Source organism: Frankliniella occidentalis, unplaced genomic scaffold (genome assembly GCF_000697945.3).
Source record: "Frankliniella occidentalis isolate FOCC.00 unplaced genomic scaffold, Focc_3.1 Scaffold17, whole genome shotgun sequence".
Lineage (NCBI taxonomy): Eukaryota > Metazoa > Arthropoda > Insecta > Thysanoptera > Thripidae > Frankliniella > Frankliniella occidentalis.
The window spans coordinates 42,487-48,436 of NW_026267147.1; the positions used below are offsets into that span (position 1 = coordinate 42,487).

Below are 5,950 nucleotides of genomic sequence, written 5' to 3' on the forward strand. Positions count from 1 at the left end.
GATCCCTACTGGAACACAAAATCAAAATGGGGTTGAAATTCCGTCTTTGGATATTATTCTGATTTCGAAGTCCCTACCTGGGAGGATTAATGACTTAAATCAAAATGACACCACTTTGATATCATTTTGATTTCAGCGCGTTCCTTGTGGACCGGGCACCTCCTACCGCCTGGCTGAAACCAAGCAGTCGGACTGCGTACAGCTACCCTTGATTGCATTGATGATCGACGGGAGTATTGATTGGGTGAATGTTTCTTTGCTGATGCTCTTGCGTTCACTGACTCGTTTAAAGCAGTCTTCTACACATTCCTTTACCTCTTCGTTTGCAACCCTCTTCATTTTTTTCCTATTCATCTCTTCTCCGTCTTCATTTTTACTCCTTCTATACTCTATCGCGCTGCAGCTGCTGTGTGCTCAAGGATTGTCATTTGATGGAAAAAAAAAAAAAAAAAAAAACTTCTGAGTTTAACTTGTTTAAAGTGACATATAACGCAATCTAGTTGACTTCTTGTTTTAATTACCTAATCGATCCACTGGATCGTTTCTGTTTTGTCAAGAGCTTAAGAGCAAGCCCAAGCTCATTACATGTCTTCTTTTCCCTTCCAGCACCAGAGCGCTGCACAGACCTTGGTGAGTCTTTTCTGTCTCTTTCGCATCCCAGCTGCTTTTATTTTATCTATCTTTCCAGATTCCTTCCTCATCCTGATATCCTTTTTAATCCTTTTCTCTTTTTCGTCTTGTTCTTCCTCTTCGCTCTGTACCTGGCACTTCCTACCTATTTCTGTCTTTATCTTAATCTTCTGTTTTGTCTTAATCTCTGTCTTTCTCTGCCTAATCCTATCCTTTCCTATCCTTTTCCTTGTATACACGTTGGTAACAAACTTCGGAGCTAGAATAACACTCACTAACGCTTTGAAGCTTGACACAAATCTTAATTAATTTAGCTTGGATAGTTAGTTATGAGAGGAGTGCCGTAACTTTGATTTGAGCATCTTGTCTTTTATTATTTTCCCAAGTGTCATTCGATAGCCATAGAGTAGCACTGCACAGCGGGAACATGACAAACACGGTTGCAACCTCTGCTGGTACTCGCACAAAAGTACAAATAATTAACGAATACTTTCAATTGTCGGCCTATTACGTCTTCAATTATGCATTTTATCCTTACAAGCTAAATAGAGAACAAACATATAGCAGAGAAGTGCTTATAATGATTGTAAAAGTGCAGTGATGTACATAGTATACAATTTAGGATTTTGACAATGAGTCGGCTGTAGACATTTCCTTAACTTTTGTAGACTGCGATGAAACATACTTTACCAGGCATTCCGCCTCCCGTGGGTGACATGAATGCGGAACACTAGGCTGGGACCAAACCACACAAAAGATTTTGGATCTATCAGGTTAGGTAGTTTAACAGTTAACAGGTCAAAAGTTCCATTTTGCATGATATTTGGTATTCGGAAATATAACCATGATTTTTACATTTCAATGTGGTTATATTCCATACATAGTCCGTGTAAACGCATTTAAATGTGAATGTCATTGTTAAATTTCCAAATATCAAGCAAAAAGGAACTTTTAAACTGTAAACTGTTAAATCGTTGAACTCCTTCAACTGATGAATGGTATTCACTTAAATTAGGAAAGGATAATTTTGAACCTAGCATTGTTGTGTTCCTGTGCACAACTGAATAAGATGCCAATTTGTAACATGTTATATCCTCATTAAATAAAATAAAGCATTTGTACCTAGTGTATAGTCTAGGTACAACTTGAACCTCCATATACAAGTTTGTATATCCTGAACATGTACACACATCTATCATGCGTAAAAAAAAAATTGTCCAGGGAGGGCTCTCTATTTAGAGTGTAATCTACTCTGTTAGGCGATAGCTGAACTCGAGAATCCGATACCAACTCCCAGCAGGCTCCGTGTCACGAATAGGCAGTTATGATGAGGTTGACAATACATGTCTGATCGTTACATCGAACTCCTGTTTTTATTGTGTGTATCAGATTCTTAATTTTAGCTTTCGACTTTAGCTCATCCAACATAGTTGATTACCGCGACAGTCTTTTTTACTACGCGCACTGTCATATTCTGTCATACTACTCTGATTCTATAGACACATTCCCAACCGTTCCCTGGATGCATTGTGTCTCATTTGCAGCCCTGCCGTGAAGCAGCTGATGGTTCGTGTACAGTAGTTGGACTCATCTTTATTTTTCTCTCTCGTACAAGCTGCTCCGGGGAAGACGTCCAGACACAGCCCTCTTTATTGATCTCAAGCTTTCTGAAAGAGTCGTGTTGAAAATGTAGATATTTGAGCATATTGTGCACTCGTAGAAGGTGCGCCCTGTGAAAAGTGTTTCGCAGACCGATGTACTTTCTCCTGTTTCAATAGGATGCATTGGCCCCGTGCTTATACGAATTATATGGCGGCGTTACCGTTGTTTATACATAGTAGATACAGTTGTAACCTTTTCACTTTATTACTTACTATTCTGGAAGTCGGGATTAGTGTTGCTATTGACTCGAAGGAAGTACAAAGCCCTGTGTAAAGGCGCATAGCACCTGACTGCCTTGTCTAACTGCCCCGTGCTTTTCCACAGCGCATTGCCCACATCTCTGGCACCGTAACCCCAGGTTTCGTGGTATGTTCTGCACAAACTTTATTTGACTGCATGCCTCTAAACCTGTGCAGCAACAAGTCGGTTAAATTTGAAAACAATTTCGAATACTTTTTGAAAAGATAATCATGATGGCTAAAGCGAGTGCTTCGCCTCTAAATGTAGATTGAACGTCCAAAATGCACTGATATCTTTAGTGTTCAACCAGCGTGGACCTAAGAGGTGCTCAACACATCGTTTGTTCGCCTAAACGGAAGTCTAGTGTAATCACGGTGTTAAACATCTGCAGGTGTTCTGCCAGTTGAACAAATTATTTATCAGTGTCAATATTTTTAAAAACGAGTTCTTTAAATGTTTTGTTCATGTGGGTGAGGTGAGTCTGTTCCCGGCGGATATAGTGTACTATAATTTTCTTGCGTAGAACAGAAACGAAAAAAATAAGTACGATATTCTAGTCGCTAGTTAAATATCTTAGTTATAAACATACGTAATTATAAACAGATGATATTTACTATAACTACTTGCCTGTTGTTGCACACAATACCACGTACTGTAGCTAGTTTTGTGAGTAAAAAAGTACCAGTAATGCATGTCTTATGTAGATAAGAACAAATGTTCTAATTTCGGAAAGACTTATTTTGTGTGTGCTTCATATCTTTCCGTATATTGTAGTTTCATTCGGTTTGTCCTTTGAGGTGATCAGGGCCAACACAAGGACTTGCCGAAGTCAAATAGTCTCGTGCCATAAATGGCATACTGAAAGAACAAGTTTTTTTTTGGTCCAGTTTTTCGGTTATGTGAAACGGTCCACCGGGCCGGGTCTGTATCAAGCTGCTTCTGTTGCTATTTTAGGATCGACCTTTCAGGAAATGAGATCGAAGAGGTGCGGGCCCTCCGGGACTGCCAAAGTATTCCAGGGAAAACATGGGAAATTGGCGCGCGGGGGCGACTAATCTAACATCAGATTACAACATATTTCACCCGCTGCTCCCCCCGGCCATTCTCCCCTTTCCCCCGTTACTCTACACCCCCCTGGCCACCACTCCCTCCCCCTCCGCCCCGTTCTCCACTGGCTACTGAACCTTACTTTTCTTTCGTGGCCCCCTCCATCCCAGTGGGCTTTCGGGGTCGGAGGTGGTGGTCGCCTCGTGGCCAATGCTCTGCTCATACCTCAACCGCACCGGGCGGCAGGACGCTAGGGCGAGGGGAATGGACCCTGGAAAACAAGTGCATTGACAAATTAAGTATACAAGTTTACACTTCCTTCAGTTGGACGCACTTTGTTGAAAGTGTCAAGTAAGACTGAACAACTGCCAAGTTTATCTGTGAAAATTCACCAAATGGCATTTTATTGTTTACACTGATGAACTAGGTGTGCAACTGTTTAACATTTGCAAGTGTGCAACATCAAGTTAAAAACTTGCTAGTGTACAACTCAAAGAATTCAACTTGCAGTTGCACACTTCGTTCATCATGTGTTGACGTGTCCGTTTCTTACATGTTTTCTATATATAATAAGTTCGGTGAAGACGATTGTCTACGAACGAGCGAGAGAGTGATATGTATCCTTCCTCGGGGAGAGGGGTGGTGGGTGGGGGAAGAGAGAGGCAGACAGGGGAGTGGACGCTCCCTGCTGGTCGATTGGCCTATCCTTCGACAAGAATCTTGCTGCTGCTCTGGACCCGTCTGGGCCGAACCGTGCTGATAACTCGTAGGGAGAAAGGGGAGAACGCTTAAGTCGCTTGTCCCCCAAAATGACACGCTTTCAGGCGCTTCATGTGAGTACGCCCCTCTGAACCTGGTTTAGGTACTTTTCCGAATGCTTGAATGACTGATACAGCCAAAGCGAAATTTTAGCTAGGGTCATATGGGGGGGGGGAGAGCCATTTCACGAACTTTTGTCTTTTCCAGCATAAAAAAGGCATTTGGTAAGTCCTACTGCTTTTGGTCGATGAAACATAGTCCCAGTATTGAAATTTGTGTGTGAGTGTATACTACAACTAGGTAGTTGTACGGCTGACCACGTCTCGCTGAAACCCGAGTCAAGTGTCAAGTAGTGGAAAAATGTACACAAAAATACGGGCCTATGGCCCGCCATTTTTGTGTACCATGCAGGGTTGTAATTTTTTCACTTAGTTTCGCCAAAAATACCCTTTAGCACCTCAACGGTATGGGCTAGAGCAAAAAGGCATTATACCTAAAACGTCTAAGGACAATATTTTGTAGCTAGCACCGGACCTCAGTGCGCATAACTAAATCAGATACAATAATAGTGTAACAAGCTAGATAATAAATGCGCGTTGTTTGCTTTAATATTGTACTTGAACCTAGTTAAACACGCAGGAAGTCCAGTGCTAGTTACAATAATTGTCCGTAGACGTTGGGATTGGAAGCACCTGTATTTTTCCAAGCCCGGCGTGCTGACTTTGGCATTTTTCCGAGTGTAGGCGAGCGCAAGTTGGGTGATCAGCGGGACTGTCGGTGCTGGCGAAGACTGCGTGTCACTTTGAGTTGTTTGTACTAGCGGATTTCCGCCTGTCAAGCGGAATGCCCTCTCCTTCTAACCTCACCCCATTCTAGCCCCTTCCCTCCACCCCTCCCTCCCTTTCCTTGAGCGCCTGAAACGGTATGGCGAAATTGCGCTCCTCCCCTCACTCGTCGATAAATCAAACGCATTGTATGAATTCCACCCGTGACCCCGTCCTATCTCTTCCCCTTACCCTTTGTTATTCTATTCGCTAAAGTCTTGCTACCTTTCTTCCTTTCCCCTTGTGCCGAGAGTATCTTCATGACGAGGACGACGAACTGGCCGCATTTATTCAGCGTCGCTACGACAATGGCTCTGACTTCGGGGAACACCCGTTGGAATCGGTTCTGTTGGCGCTCATGCTTGTGAGGTACCTTGCCCGGTTCCGCTGTTGGCTCACCCGCTCACCCCCACCATCCTCACCCCCAAGGCCAGACGGTACGGTCACACCTGCTGTTCGAGACATTTACATAAATTCATCATAAACCTCATCGATGTTCGATGCTATCCCTGCCCTACACCGCAAATGCCAAACAGCACCCTTCTCCCTCTCCCCTCCCCACCTCTCCCTCCCTCTCTCTTTCTCTCCAACCCTCTTCCTCCGTCCCTCTCTCTCTTCCCTCTCTCTTTCCCCCTCTCTTTCCCCCCTCTGTCTCCCCTTCTCCCTCCTTAACTCTCCCTCGAAGGGGAAATCACTTGCGAAATAGTTCGTACACCTTCCCCCGAAATAGTTCGAACCGAAAAAAAGACAAAATAGTCGCGAAATGCCCCTGAAATAGCCCGAAATAC

General features: G+C 43.6%; 1 protein-coding gene across 3 annotated transcripts in view; it reads right to left on the reverse strand.

Annotated features, from left to right (window-relative positions):
* The window catches only part of LOC113207013 (integrin alpha-PS3-like), an 18,694-nt gene that overhangs the window by 11,777 nt on the left and 967 nt on the right, over positions 1-5,950 (reverse strand). The gene's annotated exons all lie outside the window — the stretch shown is intronic.